The sequence below is a fragment of the Desmodus rotundus genome, chromosome 2 (genome assembly GCF_022682495.2).
Source record: "Desmodus rotundus isolate HL8 chromosome 2, HLdesRot8A.1, whole genome shotgun sequence".
Taxonomy (NCBI): Eukaryota; Metazoa; Chordata; class Mammalia; order Chiroptera; family Phyllostomidae; genus Desmodus; species Desmodus rotundus.
The window spans coordinates 168,567,921-168,589,071 of record NC_071388.1 but is presented as its reverse complement, the minus strand read 5'-3'; the positions used below and the strand labels follow the sequence as shown (position 1 = coordinate 168,589,071).

The following is a 21,151-nucleotide window of genomic DNA, read 5'->3' as shown; positions in this document are numbered from 1 at the left end:
CCAAACCTCTCTCTGCTTAGAAGGGCACAAGTCATTGTGTTAGAGCCCGCCCTCATCCCGTTTAACCTCATTTTAACTTGGTTACATCCACAACCACTCTGTTTTTTAATATGGTCACATTCACAGGTTCTGATAAACCGGAATTTAGGGGAGGTCAGTTTAACACCTAGCTTTATGGAAAAGGTTGTCTGTCGTGTGTGGGCCTCTATAAAACAAAAACACCTGAAGTAGTTAAAATACAAAAAATGAGGTTATTGCTAAGCTGGGAATATCTACAATGACAAGGTTGTAGATGGTCACTTACAGCCCTGATGGCGCCTTAAGTTTCCATAACACTTTGTATTGGGTGTTAGAGAATTATAGGATCAAAAATCCAAAAATAACTTTAGTCTTTTGGAAGGCTTAGCTATGAGATAGTATACTCATGAAATATTAGAGAAGTTACCAAAAAATTAAAAATAGACAAGAGACAATATAATTCAAATGTAATAATTAAGAGATTAAAAGATAAAATCAGGAGACTAAAAGAGGATAATGGTGCAGGAAGTAATTAGAAAAAAATGAGTTCAAGGGCATAAACTTCCAACCAAATAAAAAATGAGGTCATTAATATAAAAAACAGTTTAATAGCCAAAATACTGTCCACATTATACCTCTGACTACATGTGAATTTATTTTATTACTAGCTATCTCCTTGATGTTCTTAATACCAGGGAATTCCTCCACTTCACTGGCAGACTCCTCAGTTTCCAAGATATTTAAGAAATACTCAGTTATGTATCATATATCCTGGGGAATTTTCTATTCAAATATATGTGAGGGAGGACCCCAAAATACCAAAATTATCTTCTGGAGGGTAGACCACTTGTAGTACAGGCTTCTCCCACTCGGTGAATGGTCTAGGAACCCATCTGTATCAGTGTATCAGCTGCATTCAACTTCCATGACATTTTTTTGAAGACTCAGCACATTTGCCCATTTCATGATGGGTGATTTACAAGTGCACCTGCCCACACCACGCTGAGTGTCCAGCAGTTTTTGACCCCAAACAGCATAACCAGTATGCCCCAAATTCCCTATTCACCTGATCTAGCCCTGGGTGACTTTTTTTGTTTGTTTCCCCTGATGAAAAAAATCCTCAAAGGGACACATTTTGTTGATGTGGAAGAAGTAAAACAAAAAATGCAGAAGCACTAAAAGGCATCAAAGTCAATGTGTTCAAAAACTGTTCTAAGTGGTGGAAAAAAAAAATGTCTCGATAGGTGTATCGCATGAAATGGAGAGTACTTTGAAGGTGACTGAAGTTTAAATGTGTAAGAATACACACAGAATTTTTTATAAATAAATGCAGGGTTTGGGGTCCCCCCTTATATACATATTCAGGGGTGTCCAACCTTTTGGCATCTCTGTACCACTCTGGAAGACGAAGAGTTGTCTTGGGCCACACATTAACTACACTGCAACATGTAATCACAACAAAATCTAATAATGTTTTAAGTAAGTTTATGATTTTGTGTTGGGCCTCGTTCACAGCCATCCTGGGCTGCAAGCAGCCCATGGGCCGCAGGTTGGACACCCTGTATGGTGAATGCTGCTGCTTTTTCACTGATCACAGAAAGTATAAATCATCATAGATACAAACTACTTTCTTTTTAGAGATTTTAAATCCTGATAATTTTATATTATGGAAAAAGACCTTCAAATGTCACTCTTTAAATTCAAATCCTTATAAAAAAAGGTAAAAAAGTAACTTTTCTTAGAAAGCCTGCAAGACAATTTTACTTCATTTTGTTTTTTAAGAAGTAGTCAAACAATACAGTGCTGTTTTATCCTTAGAACTTTATCTGTAACTCATACACAATAGATTCCACATATAAATGAAATAATGTTATTTGTCTTTCTCTGACTGGTTTATTTCACTTAACACATATTCTCCCGGTCTGTCCATGCTGTCACAAAAGGTAAGATTTCCTTCTTTTTTATGGCTGAGTAGTATTCCATTGTGTAAGTGTACCAAGCGTTATTGCCCATTCATCTAATGGGCACTTGGGTTGCTTCCAAATCCTGGAGATTTTAAGTAACACACCAAAGAACATCGGGGTGCATATATTCTTTCAGCTTAGTGTTTCAGGTTTCTTCAGCTATATTCCCAGATGTAGAATCACTGAGTCATAAGACAGTTTCATTTTTAATTTTTTGAGGTAATTCCATACTGTTTTCCACAGGGGATACACCAATCTCATCCCCACCAATGGTGCAGAAAGATTCCCTTCTCTCCACATCCTCACCAACATTTCTTTTTGCTGATTTCTTGATGAAAGTCATTCTGTAAATCAAATCAAATCAAAACCTGCTGCTTGGAGCCCTTATTATTCTTGACATAGCATTTACATTGAACTCAACCTTCCTTTCTGTGTACTTCATACTTATTGGTCACACCCATATATCCTAATTGCTGCTCTCTGGGTCTCTCTTGACACCTTGGTTTCAGACGTTCTAAGGACAACAGTCCATATAATTAAGGTGCCCTGAATCACCAAATTAATCACATATATTATATGTTATATTATATATATTTGAATTTTATAATAAAGCCAACTAATTATACAAAAAAATTGTATAATAAAGTCAGTGTTACATGTTTGCACTTTTTAGAAAAGAAAAAAAAACTACAGAAAGTTTATAATATTTTTTTGTCTCAATCATTCATGATGCCTTCACAAACTTTGAGTTTCAAGAACTGCTAAGTTTAAATACATCACTTTCTAGCACTGCAGATAAGTCAATGAAGCCTCATATCTACAAGCTCTTTTCTGTAGCAGTTTATGAAGTAGAGTTGTGTGAACGCTACTGTCCTTGTCTGGAGATAACTTTTTGTGACATATTCCTTGGTTTCCCACTGTGAGGCATCATTGGAGCCAAACACACTGAAGCAACATAAACCAAAGAAGAGAATCCTACTCATGAAGCTTCCAGTTTACTGGAAGATATACTAAAGATATACTAAGATATACTATGATATTTGTGGAGGAGATAGACTAAAGCCAAGGAAACAAATAAATAAAAGTAACAAACAGTGGTAGATGATATAAAGAACAAACTGGATGCCAAGTTAGAGAAAATAAAAAGGATGTATATTGAAGGGGGGAACTTCTCTCAACAGAATAGTTTGAAAGGGACTCAAAAGGCGATTTTCCGGCTGAGACACCAAGGACACCACACTTGGATGGGTACTTCCATGTGACGAAGGGTGGCAGGGAAAACAAAAATACTTGCTGCTGAATTTGAAATGGAAAGGAAGTAACAGGAAGAGTGGAAGATGACTCAACAACCCAGCTCAAGCAGTTGGGTAACTATTTCTACAAAATGCTGAAAAGGGTCCTGACAGGAGTGGCTCAGTGTGTTGGGCATCATCCCGGAAGGCAAAAGGTTGCCAGTTAGATTCCCAGTCAGGGCGCATGAGAGAGGCAACCTATTAATGTTTCTCTCTCACATTGATGTTTCTCTCCCTCTTTTTATCTCTCCTTGCCCCTCTTTTTAAAAATAAAGAAATAAAATCTTTAAAAAAATACTGACAGGAGAAAGTCAGGGAAAGAACAAAGGAAGAGGTTAGAGAAAGGACAATAAGAGTTCAGTCTGAAAGTTTGAAGTGTTTCTAAGGCATTAAAGTCTCTAAGATATTACAGAGTTTGTTTTCTTATTTTTGGACACTCAACATAATTCTGGGTTTACTAATGTTGTAGAATTAAATAATAAAATATACGCTATTTTTTATTCAATTCCAAGAGCCATCCATACACAAAAGTAATGGGAATCGAACATAAACCAACAGATCCAAAAGACAGACAAGGGCATCCAGTAGGCACCGTAGGCTACCTCTCCTGACAGGACTTCTGGATTGAGCAAATGATCAAGAGGAAGCCCTCCAATCACAGCCATCTATTCATCAGTATGTTGTGGCAATGATCTTGCAAACATGTCTGTGTCCTCCAAGAACTCAATGCCCATGTCATTTGTGAGACCCAAGAGAATCCCATGAGAGAATTCAAATATAGTTATACCTTGATTCATTCTGCTTCACTTTATTGCACTCTTCAGGTGCTTTAGTCTTTAGAAATGAAACGCAAGACCCTCCGCCAGCCAAAAAACTGTGACTTGCTTCTTTATTGTGTTGGTCTGGAACCTAAACCACACCATCTCCTAGATATGTTTGTACCACAAAATAAAACTTTGTAGGATCGGATTGAGCTTGGAAGGCCACAGGCTGCTATAATAAAAGTATTTTTTACTCCTCTTCCCTACCAAGAACAAATTGGTATTTCTTTGGGAATGGTATTGTTCTCATCGAGAATCTGTATCTTACATGATCCCAGGTCCAAGAGACAGTAGCGTTTGCCCCATTACTAGCTAAATTGCTGTACACTAAATCAGTATGTATTTCCAGAAGATGACATCCCTACAGCTGGCTTCTAAAGACTTAATTTTCCATTTACTATTAGGTAACATAAATAATAAATAAATAATTAAGTCATAAACTTAAATATTCCTTCAAATTAACTCCAGAAACTCTAGTATATGAGTAGATAAAATAATATAATAATAAAGCCACTGAAACACTTTGGTTTAATATTATATTGGCTTTCACATAAACAGACATGTCAATGAAGCTGGCCCCAAAATATAAATAGGTGTTTGGAAAAAATATTTCATGACTGGTGAGGTTTTAAAATGTATGCTTATACTTATTTCTATTTTGGCACACCTCGACCTCATTGTTCAATCTGTAAATCTTTCCACAAAGCTTGACCAAATTCAAGGTACAATCATGCTGGGGAATGAACAGCTCAATAAAACGATGATTTAGATAGAGAAAGACCTACCACGGACAATGTTACAAAACAGCAACAAAAAAGACAAATGGTTGATGATCACTACGGCCTTTACTATTCCATCTTGGGAATTCAATTGCCCAAAATGCATTTGTAAATGAAGCAAAAATACAAGAGAATTATCTCTGAATAATTTTTCTTAATTATGCAAGTATAAAAACTTCTGTAGTTAAAAATAGCAAGATTTTTTTCAGGAAATAATATTTTTTAAGTAATCGGCAAAAATCCCAGCTGGAAGTAAAATAGTCTTATCATCAAATTTAGTAAAGTACAGAGCAAGGCACAAGCAGCAATTTGCTGATCACACGGAGAGGGATGGATTTGGCAGACCTGAAAGAAGTAAACACAGCTCTGGAGCTGTGCGGCTCCCCGGGCTTACACGTACACTCTGAGCTACGATAATAGGCATATCCTCCCTACTAATCATATCTCTAGAAATCTTTCTAGTCTTCAGAATAGCTAATGAATAGTTGTCTAGATCTGCCACTGATTGAAACAGTTTAGGACACAGTTATAGAAGGAAAAAATATCTCATGCAAGTTTAGTTTGGCTTACATTCAGGAAAACAAGCTTTCAAAATCTTTTCCCCCCACTTTGAAGCATGAGACCTGTAGCCTAATGTTCTGAAAAACCTATATTTTGCTAAAAGCAAGGGATTTTTTAAAAATATTTGAACAGTTTGTCACACTCTTAAATTTCTAATTCTTACTTTCTGTCTAGCTCATTGTTCCCTCTTCTGTTTTAAACTCCTCAGATACAAGATCCAATAAGTTTTAACTTGCTCCGAATAGCACCAAGTACAATGCTATTTGCAAATATCTGCTTCAAAGGTTTTCAATGATGGTATTGACATATGGCCTCAGCAAAGAACTGAAATTGTCAGCAGAGAGTATGAGCTTGGCATAAACAGATTTTTATCTCTAAATGGTGATTGATTTGCCTAAGAGACATGTAATTAGTAGAGTTGAAAATACATCAAAATAATCAGCATGGCACCTCCTAACACTAACATTAAATAAAAAGATAAAGCCAGCAGGAATTCCCCAGCGGCTGGGTTGGGTTGGAGATTCAATTAATGCAGCTATCAGAACACAATTTTGATATTCATGTTTTCATGGGGTTTTTGTTGTTGTTGTTGTCATTGTTGTTTTGTTTGGTTTTTTTAAGAGCACACTCTCTGTCCTGGCTGGTGTGGCTCAGTGGCTTGAGTGTCAGTCTGCAAATTGAAAGGTTGGATTCCCAGTCAGGGCACGTGTCTGGGTTGAGGACCCAGTCCTCAGCTGGGAGAGGCATCTCTCACACGTTTCCCTCCCTCTCTTTCTCACCCTCATCTCCTCTCTCTAAAAGTAAATAATTTTTTTTAAAAAGAGTACAGTTTCTTACTGTAATAATACCTAGACACTTGAAGAATTTAATCAGTTGATATTTGTAGTTGCTTCTGAAATGACTGACAATTATCATTTGTTTAACAGCTTTCCTGTATTAGAAACTCAAAACGCTGTGAAATTGTCACCACTTGGTAACTATGTGACTTTGGAAGTTCACTTAGTTCTTAAATTTAAAAGTATCTCTTTCATGCATTATAGAAATAGTTTCCCTTGTTTCCTCCAACAAATATCAAATGAACTAAAAAAACGTTTTGCATCCTCAAAAACTCTATAGCTCTATAAATACTAAGAATTATCATTATCATGCTAATGGTGATAACGATAACAATAAGAATGAATTAGACTACTTTTCAAATGTATTTTATAAAAGTATCACAAGAGTTTTCACTGAAGAGATGTTATTAAAGAGACAAAAGACAAAGTCCTACATTTGTAAAAGTGTCTCTCTAGCTTATTGTAATCCTAGTTTCATGGGTTCATGAAATATACATTGTTTTAAAATTATTTTTTCTTAATATTATCTTGGCTACTTTCCATGTCAGAGTATATAGATCTATTGTCTCCTTTTAAATTAATGTATAGTATACCAGGGTATGGTGATATTTAGGTTTATTACTTAATTATTAATAAGACTACATAAAGTTTGCAGTTGCATTGCATCTCGGTGGAGTCACGTGACAAGTCTGGAAAAGGAAATATAGGCAGAAATAGTATATCCCATCCATGTCTGACCCTAAATTTCCCATGAGATTCTTCACCTGTTTTCTACTCTTTAGTTTCCTGGCCACATCAGGATGCTAAATGATTTTATGCTGCTCAGTCATTTGTATTTCTTCTTTGTGACTTACTCATGTTGCTTTTCTGTTGTTTTGTTCATCTCTTTCACTTTCACTTGTAAGATTTCTCCACCTTCTAGTGAAAATATCCTTGAGTCATATGTGAGGAAAATAGAATTTCTGTGCAACTACTAAATTGTTTTACAGAATTTTTGATCATTTGGAACGTCTTGCATTCATTCTTTCTTTTCTTGCTTTGTAAAAATCTGTGTGTGTATGTTTATATGGATACTATTTTTCTGGACTCTCTTGTTTTCTTTCAGAGAAGTGTTATGTTACAGAGGGATCTAGAGAGCTGTTTGCCAAATCTCAGTGATTCAGTCCAAGTTTTAGTCTGGTGGATATTCTTCATAGTTTATGGAATAGTGATGCTACTGTTCCTTATTTTTCAGTCTTTTTTTTCCTATTTAAAATGATCTAAGGAAGTGAAAGTAAGAAAAGTACCAGTACTCTACCATGCTTACTAGTAGCTCTGATTCTAATAATTGATTTCAAAATAAGTAATAAAAAGGATAAGCCTGATTTTAATATTTTTGAAGATATGACTCTATTCATCTATCTAGTTATACTTGACTACTAGGAAGGTGATAGTTCTAATTTCTAAGGGCCATAATTCCTGAAGAAAAATAACTTCCAAATAACTAAAGATCAAATATAATAGAGCAGAGAAAAGAAAAGCAGATTAAATGCAAATGGTAGATCCACCTGAGAGAATTTAAATAACAGAGCTAGGAATGTTAAGGATAAACTTAATGTTTATTGATATGCTTTTGAACAATTCTTGTTAATACGGATGAAGAAAGGGAAAGACCAAACAGTGGTGGACTGGGCAAAGGGAAGACTGCTTTGGAAAGAACTGAGAGATGTGGTGAAACCAGGTGCACAGTCCGGAAATGACTGGCAGTGAAGTGCCCTGCTTTGACAAAGTAAAGTAAAAAAGTCCCCACCAAATCACCATTCAATGTCACTAGATTATTTCATCTCAGTTAACACATTGATTTGTGCATTTATAGTAGTACAAATACGAGTTCTACTAAAAATAGAAGTATATGACTCCATTTAAGCTGATATTTTACTGTTTGTTAACCAATAATTCAGAAACTCCAAGGTCCCCCTGTACCAAACAGAAAAGAGTAAAAGCAATAATTAAAATAAAAAATATAACTATCAGAATTGGTTGTTTTATGCATATAAAATGCAGCCAAAAATAAACATAAGTACTCACTGCAAAACAAACATCTGGTTACAGATGCAGACGTGAACAACACAGCCTTGGGTGCTGCTGACTTTTACAGTGTATTTACATAACACCAAATATTCACCCAGAGAAGGGGCATTTTGGTCTAGTCAAAAAGCATATCAGCTTGACTATATTTAACTGGCCATTTATCTATAATATTTTTGTCAAAGTGCTACAAATCATCAAATCAAAAACTCAAGCCAGTTTTTCTGATAAACAGTGGTAAATAACAGCCTCATATTACATATCCTCCATGGGTGGTTGGGTGTCTGATTTGAAATTGAACTCAAGTGTTGCACCAGAAGATAAGTCATCCCTTGACTGCTTCCTCTAGTTTGTTGTTCATTTAATGTCTGGGGCACGAGGATTGAGCAGTGAGTGCCTAATGCACTTACATTATGGACTCCTATCAGTCCCTGAGGTACACTGTGCTCCCAGCTGGAATCTCTTCCCAAAGCTTCAGTGTTTGTAAACTTGACCTCTGACTTAAGGACCAGGCTTGATTCTTTTAGTCTTTTAATTTTGGGGCTTAGCCCAAGTCTAAAAATGAATTCCTGATATCCTCCCAAAAACTTTCTACCTTCCCCATCTCAGTTCATAGCCACTTCTTCTTTCTGGTTTCTCAGGCCAAAATCTCACTGATAACCTTGACTCCTTTCTTTTTCTCATTCTCTGCAACCACCTATCAACAAGCAACTCCTGTTGGCTCTAGAATTTCTTCCCTGCTCATTACTTTCACTGCCACTACCAGGCCAAGCTCCTTCATGGATTATTACAATAGCCTTCTAAGCAGCCTCCCGCATCCACTAAAGTGCACTATTTCAACTCAGGCTATAAGCTAAACCCATGACGATGGCTCACAAATCTCTGCTTTTACTCTGATTCAATTTCTTGCTATTCTCCTCTTCTTCAGTGACGCCACATGGACCTTCTTGCTGTTCCCTGAAACACATGAAGCATATCCTCACCTCAGAGTGTTTTACAATATATTCCCTCAACTATGGAATATTTCTTAATTTCCTTTCTGTTTTCTCTTCAAAATGTCACTTTATCAATGAGCCTTCTCTTACAAGACTAAGTGATAAGGCCAGCCAAGGCCCTACCCATTAGGATTTCCTATTTTACTGCTTGGGGCACCTCCATGGTAATTACCACACGCTGACATGCTGCAATTGTACACTTACCTAAATATGCCATGTATCTTTCATCCCAGTAGAATGCGGGTTTAAAATAGAGGGCTTTTTCTTTCATATTTACTGTTTTATTCCCAGGAGTTGTGGAAAAAAAATTTTTTATTATACTTTTTTTTATTACCATTTAACCACCTCATACCCCCCTCTCCCGGCAATCACCACATTGTTGTCCATGTCCATGAGTCCTCTTTCTTTTTCACTCAGTCCTTCCACCCCCTGCCTAGACTCCTCCAAGCTGTCAGCCTGCTCTCTATGAATCTGTCTCTCTTTTGCTTGTTAGTTCATTTTGTTCCACATATGAGTGAAATCACATGGTATTTGTCTTTCTCTGACTTGCTTGTTTCACTTAGTATAATGTTCTCCAGGTCCATTTACACTGATGCAAAGGGTAAAATTCTCTTCATGTTTGGAAGAGAATTTTGGAAATATTCTTGGAAATCTTCTCTAATAACATTGAATCTACCCGAAAATTGTTTATGCCACTCTCTGTGCCATCATAGTCCATTTATTTATTCATCTGTGAAAGGATTTCAATCCAAAATGGAACTGAAGAATATGAAATAATGAATCTCATGCATGCACCCTCAAAAAAATCAAACTTAAGAAGTGAGAGATATCCCATAATTGCCTGATTTACAGAAAGCCATGACTTATCTCCTGACCAATGAGCATCTGCCAAGAAATTTCTCCCCATCCTCAAGTCAATGAACTTACTTCTGAGATTCAGGCTGGACGTCCCCCTGTTTCCAATCCTCACCCATTAGTACAGCTCACCCCACATCCTTAGTGGGCTCCTTGCAGCTTGCTGTAGCTTGCAGTTCGAAAACTGCAATTCCTATGCTATTTCCAAATCACCCCCATTTCTTACCATTTGAATTTGCTTCCATTTACCTTCTTTATTTTGGTTCACACATTCAACAATTATTTTTGAACAATTTTTAACCAGGCTGGCCTAAAATCTGTATATACAAAGTCAAAACAAACAAACAAAAAAACAAAGTTCTTACCCTCATAGAGATTATAGTGGAGGCAGTGTGGGAAGAGACACAGAAAATAAACAAAGAAATATATAATGCTGTCAATTAATGAGTGCTGTGATGGAAACATAAATCAAGGTAAATGGATAGCAAGTATGAGTGCATACTTTCAACAGGGAGTAAAGGAAGTCCTCTGTGATGTGGAGCACAGAACGGAGACCAGGACAGTGAGAGAGCACACCCTGCAGACATGCGTGGTGTCCTTGGATTAGGGCCCAGATCCCAGCTTCTTAGTATTTAACACACATGACTCACAGCAGAACCCTTCCCCAGTTCTGATAGGTGTTTTTTTCTACACCACCAAACTATTTGATTCTCACACTACCTACCTGGAGATAGCATCATATCTCACAGGTTAAGGGCTCAGTCCTACAAGACTGTCCCCTCAGGCCCCACTTCAAATGCCAGTCACAAGTCCAGATTCTTACCTGTACTTCTGACCTGCTGACTATAGATCAGAGGTTCCCATGACCTACTGCTCACTAAACGCAGAGAAGCATTTTAGTTACTAGATTACCAGTTTATTATAAAAAGGACACAATTCAAGAACAACCAGATGGAAAAGCACAGGGCAGGTGTCTGGGAAGGGTACGGAGCTTCCGTGCTCTCAGAACATGCCGTTCTCCGTCAATCTCCATGTGTTCACCAACCCAGATGCTCTTTGACCCCATCCTTTTGGATTTTTATGGAGACTTCATCACAATGGCATAATTGATTAACTCAGTGTCCGTGGGTGACTGAACTCAAGCCCCAGCTCCTCTCCTCTCCCAAGAGGTTTAGAAGGCAGGACTGAAAGCACCAATCCTCTAACCACACAGTTGGTCCTTCTGACGACCAGGCCCAACGCTTACTTTCCAACTTATCTCACTAATATAAATTCAGGTGTGTTAAAGAGGCTTGTTATGAATATCAAGACATCTTTGTCACTCGTATTACTTAACAAATTTCAACAATTTTAGGAGCTCTATGCTAGGAATGGGAGGAAAATCAATGATATATTTCTTATTATATATCACAGTATCATGCTTTCTTTAGATGATTTCTCTTAGGTGTAGAGAGCAAGTGTCTAGGAGATTCCATTAACCCTCTCCTTTTTTTCCCCTCAAGCATGCAAAGCCAATGACCAAATGGTGTAAAGGTACAAAAGTCCAGCTCCTCCGCCCCATGCAATTCCTGCTCCAGTGGGAAGGCACTTCCCTAGTGCCTCCCTTCCCTCATTACTTGCACTTGAGTCCTTGGCTCTGAGTGTACTTCTGGGAGAATCTGACCTAAGATGTAGAAAAAACAGCATTGTAGGCATAGGAAATGGGAAGTACAAAGCAATAAAGATGGAATATAGTCAAGCTGTTGGAGGAAAAGCAAGGAGGCTGGTGTGGCTGAAGTGAGGGAGCAGTGAGGGAGCTAACAACCTGGAGGAGATAACCCAGGCATCTGCACCTCTCCAACCCCCATGGGGCTCTGGGAACTTTGGGGCAGGGGCCGCCTCTCCTTCATTCCACTGGCTTTGGTATCTACATTCTTTAGATGTTCAGTAATATTTACCTTTTTTAAGAAACAGCCAAGTGAATATTTATTTGAACTATTGTCTTAATTCCCATTCATCTATTTGAATATTATTTCCCCTGATATGTTAGGAATGTCTTTAATTCCCATTTTTATAATTAAAAAATGAAAGATTGATAGAACTACAGCAATATACATAGAAACAAGTTTAGCTTCTGATGACTTGACTAACTAATTGAACAATTTTATAAGGTGTAAAAGAAAGTGTGAAAAATCACCTAGATGGCTAAGGCATTTATGTCATAAACTGTCATAGTGTTGAAAAAAAAATTCTCCATTCCCAATTATAAGTTACTTCTTTTTATGCCTAGTTAAAAAAAAAGCTATTGGATTTTATTATAGCTTTTATTTTAAATTCATGAGGCAATAAAGTAAAATATAAATATTTAATTAATTACACTTGTCTATTTTGAGGTTATAAGAATGGATACTGATATAAATATTTCAGAAGATCTCTGTCTATCCAAAGTCACAGTTTCAAATATGTGGGTTAAAAATAATTCTATTACCATATACACAACAATCAAAATATTTCCAAGAGCTGAAAAAAATTATTCTGTGGGTGAACTTGACTATACCCAGGTAGGTTGCCTGCCAAGCATAAAATGAATCATTAAATATTAATAATTCTCAATTTCCTGTATAGCTGTCCTGAAAACATTTACCACATCTAATAAGCTCACTGCCATTGCCAATGACTCATTCTTAACTTCTGGTGTTGGACTGGATCCCTCAACTGAGCACATGGTATTTTTTATCTTTAGCAAAACCTTCTCCCAGAATTTAAATTGGATGTTTTTAATAGTGTTCAGGCTTTCTCTGAGTTACTGACCTTTTAATGATACCTTTCATTTATCTGCTACGCCCATTTCATACCTACGCAGCAAACATTTATCTTTTTCTTAATAAAATATTAAATTTCATCATTATACATCATTAGTAATAGCACACTATTTTAGTCTCTTGTGGCTGCTGTAAAACATTACCATAAGCTTGGTGGTTTCAAATAACAGAAACTTATCCTCACAATGCTGAAGGCCGGAAATCCAAAATCAGTTTCACCGACTCAAAATCAAGGTGTCAGCAGGGCTGTGCCCTGGAGGCTGGAGGACAGAATCTATTCTTTGCCTCTTCTAGTTTCCAATAGCTATTGTCATTTCTTGGCTTGTGGCCACATCTCTCTCAACACAGCTTTCATGTCTGAGTGTTTTTGGCAAAATTATCTGATTCTTAAAAGGATGCATGTGACTTCATTTAGGGCCCACATGTTTAATCCAGAATAAGCACCTCCTCTTGAGATCATTGACTTAATCACATCGTTTGCCAGGTAAGGTAATATTCACAGGGGGTTAGGATATGAACATATCTTTGAGACCACAATTTGGCCTACTGCATGTACCCATTAAAAACTACTTTATATTTTAAATGGAAAAAAACTTTAGCATGTGCTCTTTTAGGATGCTGTTGCTAAAGACTTTTAAAATAATGTTGCCTATTAAATACTATAAGTATACAATTTTTAAGGAAAAAGAAAAAATGTACATATATATAAAGATATAGAAAAGGAAAAAAAGATATATAAAAAGAAAAATAATCCAGGGGGAGGGATGGAACCAGACGTGATTTAATAAGTGTTCTAATTGCACCTGTCTGAAGCATCTTAGCTTTGCCCTCCCCTGCCTACTGCCTCTGTTCTACAACAGGTAGCAAGAAGGCCTTTGTAGATCTAGGATTAATATCTGCATGCAACAGTATCCAGAAATAAAGAGAAATAGTCTTTTCCAAAAATCCTCCCCCAAGAGTAAAGGACTGCCAATGGCAGAGGCCTCAGTAAATGTTCCCTCGAAGCTCATTTATTCATGTAGAAGCGTGTGCCCATTGCTGAACCAACAGCTCGAGGCCAGGTCAGTTCCTTGCTCAGACAGGCATGGGCCTAGGTTCTTGAACTTTGGCCAGGAAAACAGGGTTTCTCTAAGACAGTGGAGACTCGGACTTAGTGGGTAAGGGGAGATTGCCTAAATTTGTTTTAATATGGGTAGAAAAGTGAGGGTGTGCAGGGAGATAAAACTGAGCAATTTTTAGCAAATTTTAGTAAAAAACCTTACTGAATCACTAATGTATGCATGTCTGAACTTTTGTGTAACATTGATGTTGAGATAAGTGCTAGTTACAATAGGGATAGCTAACAGAGAAATCTTAATAACTTTTTATATTATTTTGAAATGCAAATTTTAAGTGATTCTTTATGTTAAATTGAAATTTGCAATTAGGAAAGGAAGTGCTATCTATTCATTACCAAAAGGATATCGCAAAATGTAGGTCATAAGTAATTGTGTGGGAGGAAACATTTATACCTCTACCACTTGCGGAAGCATGCGCGGACCTAAGATAACTGGAAATACAGCCCTGCTGCCTTTGCTTTTTCAAAGATCATGCTTGTAAATTCAATTTTTAAGCAATTTCATTCTTCTGGGAAAGACTGAATTTTTAAGTAATATGAATATGAAAAGAAAAACAATTAAAACTAACATTATTAATGAAAGATATTTTTTCATCAATTTTTTAACATATATTCCCTGTGAGATAATATGTCTGATAGCTTGGTAAGGACTGAGAAATGCTTCAATGATACGCTCTGGGTGAAACAGAAAACAAAGATGTCGCCTGTCTGTCACTTAATCTCCAGTTACTTGAAGCCCATCTTGCACTTGATGCTAAGTATTTATCTACCAAAGCACAGTGAAGAGTTTTGAAACATGTGCACAAAAAATGTATTATTTTATTGTTGACTATCCCTCAGTTGTATCCATCATGAAAATTTGAGACAAATGTCAACTTGTCCCTAGTGGCAATAATATATAATTATGCCTCCATTAAATACTTCAATTTTGCCCTAGAAAAGTTTCAGAAAAATCAAATTGTTGACAGAAGAAAACATTATTCACTTCTAATGTGCTTTCTATGTTTTTGTATTTTTCCTTTTATTGCCCACTTAGAACAGATTTTCTGTATAAAATGTCTGAAATAAAAAATAAACACATGAGTTATAGGAATACAGCAACAAGAGCACAGAGAAAATATTTTCCTTAAAAGGATTTATGAAAAAAGAACATACTTTGGGAAATGGTATATTTATTATTTCAAAAATAACCTTATGAGGAATAAATAGATAATAAATAACCTCTGATGATAAAACTGATTAGTATGATTTAAAGTATTGGACACTTAACATAGCTTCTTTTATGAAAATTATATATTGAAACTAATACCATAAAGCAACAAGAGAACATCTGGCTACAAGAAAGCCACTTTCTCATATTTGAGGATATGTGTGGTTATCCTCAAACAAATGTATACATAACATATTTCTTCCAGGGGACCCTTTATAGCTTAAGAAAATGCCATTAAGGTATTCTCAGGAAGGTTGCTTGCTGTGGTGTTTTCCTTAGATCTAATACAAATGAGTTTCTTAATAAATCAGTGTGCACAAAAAAGTTAAGTACTTGTGAAATATTCCTCTTTATCTTCTACTTCAAAAGTTCCCTTTAATTTTTCTTCATGTACTATTTTCTTACCTGTCATTAAGGCAGTTTGAAAACCAGTATAACTTTCTTTTGCAGTCTGAGAGTACATATCTACCCATGTGGATAATATTTGTTTTTACTCTGATATAAATACAATGAAGTCAGGCTATACATACTTAGAAGTGTACAGCTTTAAGCTTTTCGACCATGAAAGCAATATAACAACAAAAAAAAAACCAACTGAAAATATATTCTTTAAATTCATGCTTCCATGATGTATTAAAAAATGAATTTGAGAAAATAATCTGGCAAAGATATGGCCACATCTATATGGGGAGGAGGGGGCTCACTGCAAAGTAATGGAAATTCTCTTCCCTAGTATCCATCTCAAGAGGTTATCCAGGGCTGTATCTTTGATTCCCTTGTCCCATGAGAAAGATAAATTTGTTTTCAAAAGGATTTATCCAAGGGGAATAAGGCAGAAATAGCTAGAATGAAAAGAGAATGAAACATGAGTTACTGAGGGAGCATATCCCCACACAAGATGTCTCCCTGAGGCTGAGAATGGAGCAGGAGATACAGGCCCAGCCTGCTAGGTCCCTGCTGAAACGCATTCTTCTGCAAGAGACCAGACCGCTGATGGAAAAGCCTGTAAAGGTATACAAGAGAACTGGTCCCTGACATGTCATGCATGGGCATTCGGTAAGACTTCTGAGACTAATCTTTTGCTTTCCTGGTCTGTGAAGCTCTGGGAGCAAGCCACACTGCAGTCTTCCCAGACAATCAATGCCTACAGGCAGTAAAACCATCCTATAGGAGCCATGGCTAGTACAGTGGAAGGTGACCATCTTTCACTGAATTATTTAATGAGAACTTTCTACATGCCAGGTAGTTGGTACTGAAAGCAAGTCTGGCTGCCCAGTTTTCCCAAAATTATATAAATCCTGAAGTTTTTCAGTAGTCTATTGGTTGCAAATCCCCAATAATGAGTGCTACTGAACATTCACAGAGCTTGGCAAGTGATGACCAGGGCCTTTAGAAAACAGAAAATAATGGAAAATTTCTTCCTCTGCATATCATGAATCACTCTGGGCCCACTATCCTCCTAAATACATACCTGACATGCAGTAGCCCCAAGTCTCATCACTTCGGCTTCTTGTGTGACACTGTCTATCATTTTACCCAAGTCTCTAGTCTCCTCACTTATAAAATGTGAAAAATAGTTCCATCTCCTCTGCAAGATTTACTAAGAATCAACTTATTATGCAGAATCATGGGAGTTGAAGTTTACCTTGAAAATTTTAACTTTTTAGTATTTCAGTTATCTCATTTATAAAATGAGGGAAGAGTTTCTCAATCTCAGTATTATTGACATGTTAGTTGGATAATTCTTTCTTGTGGGCACTACACAGTGAATTATATAGGATGTTTATCCTCTACCCACTAGATGTCAGTGACACCCACAGGAGACAACCAAAAAAATGTCTCCAGGTTTTGCCAAAAATCCACTGGGGTACGAAATCATCCCAGTTGGGAACCAATGGATTAGAGCTAACTCTAATGTGCCTTCAACTTTAATATTTTATCCTTCTGCATTAGATAATGAGCAATAAGAGCACTTGGTAAAATTGCAATATGAGATACAAAATAATGTATTCATTCATTCACTGAAGAAGCTTTATTAAGCATCTCTTAGTGACAAGACAATATATACTAAGAGCTACAGGTGAATTAGACAGAAATTATATTTCAAGGGGCTAACTTAACTGTTGGGAATATAAACTACACATAAATAATTTTTTAAATTCTACAAAGCAATGTAGTTTCAGGGTTGGATATTTAGAATAACACACTTTTAGTAAATTTGAGGAAGAAAAAATGTTAGGGAATTATTTCTAAGCAAAGTAGGCCATTCACAAAAACTGTGCCACAGACTAAGCTAAGAAAAACCATTACTCTTACTAAGGTGGTTTAAGCTTACATTATTAGAATCATAAAATTTTAGAGTTTGAGGGGACCTTAGAGTTCACCTATACTATCACTCTCATTTTACAGATGAGGAAGTTCAATCTTTTCTCACCCCGTGTGCATTAGCAGCACATGTAACAGAAATAAGTATGAAAAATCTAAATCTATAACAACAGCAGAAGGAAGTTGCTCAGTTTACATATTAAATTTTAAAGAGGATAACACAAACCATGACCTTCTGCTAAATTAGGAAAAACCTGCTAATACTACATAATGGAATATTGCATACAAAATTAAAACTGTGGTAATGGAAAAAAAACAGTGTTGCCTGGTGGGGTGTGTGGGATTCCCCGATGGGAAGTTCAAACGTGTGGGAAAATTTTCTTAGTTCTGAGAACAGCATTTAAAGAATTCCCTGAACTAGATATGCATGTGCCTAAAGGCAGGGACTTCCCAGTCTCAACTCTTGCCGTGTTATTCAGCACACCATTTATTTTAATTTAAAAATGAATAGTAGTTCAAATTAAAATCAGGGCAATATATTTGAAATGCCTGGTAACTTTCCAGAGCAAGTATGCTAATGCGAGTGTCTACAGGGACCAAGAAGGCAGCATGGACGTGCAAAGGAGGCCAAGTGTAAAACAACAGTTGCCATGGCGGTTGCAGTGCGTAAGCCCGAAACACGGGTCCAAGGATGCTCACGTGTGATCTGCTTCTCAGAATGTTGAAGAAATACGTTAGAGAGCCCCTCGGGAATCTATTTCCTGATTCTAAAGGTACTTATTAGAGATATTGAGACACTCAAGTGTTAATGATAAGAATTGGGAAAGGTTGACACTTAGAATAAGTTATTACTCCTTTGAATTTATTCTTATAAATTAGATTTAAAATGTTTTTACTTGGCAGATAGATAATATATGGAGCTGTCTGTGTAAGATTTAATTTGGAAAACATTTATATTGGGATTATATATTTAGATGATTAAGTAATAAATTTTATTCTTGGTATTTCCTTATATTGTCTGGCTCTTCCCTATTCAAGGGGCTAGAAATTCTCAATTGCTTTAAATAAAGGTTGACAAATAAACAAAAAGCAAAAGAAAAGGGATTAATTCTTGGGTTTAGAATTTCAAATGCCTAGTGTAGTGAAGTGGTCTACTTTAATATGTATAGATGTACTCTTAACTTTGTGTGGCTTCCAAAACAAATAGTTGATAATTGGTAGCACCCTCAGAATAGAAGCAAATCTCAGCCCATCTTTCTCCACGCATGCCACTATTTATTGGCAACTAGAACACACACACACACGGGAAGCCATATACTTGAAGCCTGAAATTTTGAAGAGGTCTCAGCTTCCTGTGTTTTCCTATGGTCTAAAAATGCCTTGCATAGAACACTTCCCTGAGGTAAATATGACAATATTCTAGCATCAGATGCAGCCAATTATAAGTAGGGACATAAAGAAAGCTTCCCATTAGAAGCAAAATTATAGGACCATTTTTGATCAATCCCAGATATTCATTCCAAAAGATACAGGCTTCAGGAAAGATGACAGTTGTGATACTCTTCTTTGTAAGAAGAGTACCCCCTCCACCCACACATAATACTATAGCCAATCTGCTGACTTCATCAATAAAATCTCATCTCTAACTTCCTTTATGCTAATTAACAAGCCACTCCCTTCACCAATGAAAGTCTATTTCTAACATTTATTATGAACATAAAAACATCTCTGAGGGTGATGAAGGTACAGATAGCTGAAGCATTTGTTGGGTAGCCTCTGGGTCTGATTAAAGATTAGTTGATTATACATAGGGTGAATATTCTAATGAGTATGACTGAATTCCCTGAGAGATTAACTTAAAGCAGCTAACACAAAACTCAGAACAGAACATCCATTTATTTTTAAATAAAAAATATATAGACATCATATTAGTTTGGGTTAAGGGCCTGGAAATGACCTGAGCAGATAGTGGAGAAAAATATCAGAAGTAAAAATGAAGTTTCTTTCTTGGAGGCTAGAAAAAATTCCTTGGGTTGGTAGGTAAGAAAAAAAGTCAGTGAAGGCTTGAAAAAGGAATAAGACCAGTTAGGTCAGAGACAAAAGACAAAAAATAAGAACTGAAGAGTTTACTCAGAAATGTCCAGAAAACACCTATTTTAACAAAGAACTCCTATTTTTTCTTTCCAGGGATAGTAATGTCAGCAGAGCAACCCATTCACTCTTTCTCCATTAAGATAAGCACTGTACATTATCTTTGCAAAAATTATACAAGATATTGAAGACCCTGGAATTTCTTTAAAAAAATCAATCTCCTTGAAGATTTCATAGAGCTTTAAGGAAGAAGGAGATATATGGATGTTTTAAATGTGAAACTCTACCTTACACCATAAAAATATGCACACATTGTTTTGGAGACAGAGGTACATCTAGTGAGCCAGAGGGTTCATGGGAAACTTTCTGGGGAAGACTATACCAAATAGAATGTTTGTTTTAGAATGTTTGATTTAGGAGATTATTATTTCAGCATAGGGGAGAAATGATGATGGACAGTAGTGGTAAGACTAGAAAAAGACAGAATTAATATTAAGGAAGAAAATTGATGTGAGTGAAAAATTGTAATGGGTAGGAAATTTGCCATATTAGGGTGAAATATGGCAAAGACTGCTAGTCAGATTTTCACCAAACCTATTTCCTCTTCTTCCTGAGCACTCAGCTGGGTAGGAAATTTGCCATATTAGGGTGAAATATGGCAAAGACTGCTAGTCAGATTTTCACCAAACCTATTTCCTCTTCTTCCTGAGCACTCAGCTGGACTGCATGACTTTGATTGAACCATGTTACTAACTTCTAGTTAATGGACTATGAGCAGAGGCGACATGTCCTATTCTAGGCAACTCATAGGCTCTTCTTCCCCCACTGGTAGTGGGTAATAAAATCTTGAGATGGAAAGTGACTGGTTTCTAAACCATCCCTTGGAAGACAAGACCCTGCCCATTTGTAACACCACTGAATAAGAAACCAACCTCTATCATGTTTGAGTACTTACACACTTTGGAGTTTGTTGTTACAGTAGGATATCTTTAGGAAACAACAGTGAACAACAACAACCAGATATTTGAATACAGATTAGTAGTGGTGCCAACATCTAAAATAACACAGATAGAAGAACAGGTTTATGGGAAAAGATAAAAGATTGGTTTGTCATATTTTGTATAGAGGTGTCTGTGGATGAATCCAAATTGCATATTAAAGAGACACTTGAACATACGAATATGAAGGGGAGCACCCTTAGAGACTTAAATTAATTTAAACTTAATTCTGAAGGCGATGGTGAGTTATTTAAAAATTATTGAACAAGACAGTGACGTGTTGCATGTGCCTTTTAGAAAGGTCATTCTTATGTATAGTACGGAACACAAGACTAGACCCTGAAACTAGGTCATGCTTAAGAAATTTAATCTTAAGTTACCATTACCAAACAAAAAGGGGGGTTCAGCTGCCTGTCACCAC

At 36.4% G+C, this 21,151-nt stretch overlaps 1 pseudogene; it reads right to left on the bottom strand.

The window, feature by feature from the left end:
* Positions 1-16,847, bottom strand: part of LOC112305759 (tigger transposable element-derived protein 1-like) — an 88,530-nt pseudogene extending 71,683 nt beyond the window's left edge.
* Between the last annotated feature and the right edge of the window lie 4,304 nt (positions 16,848-21,151).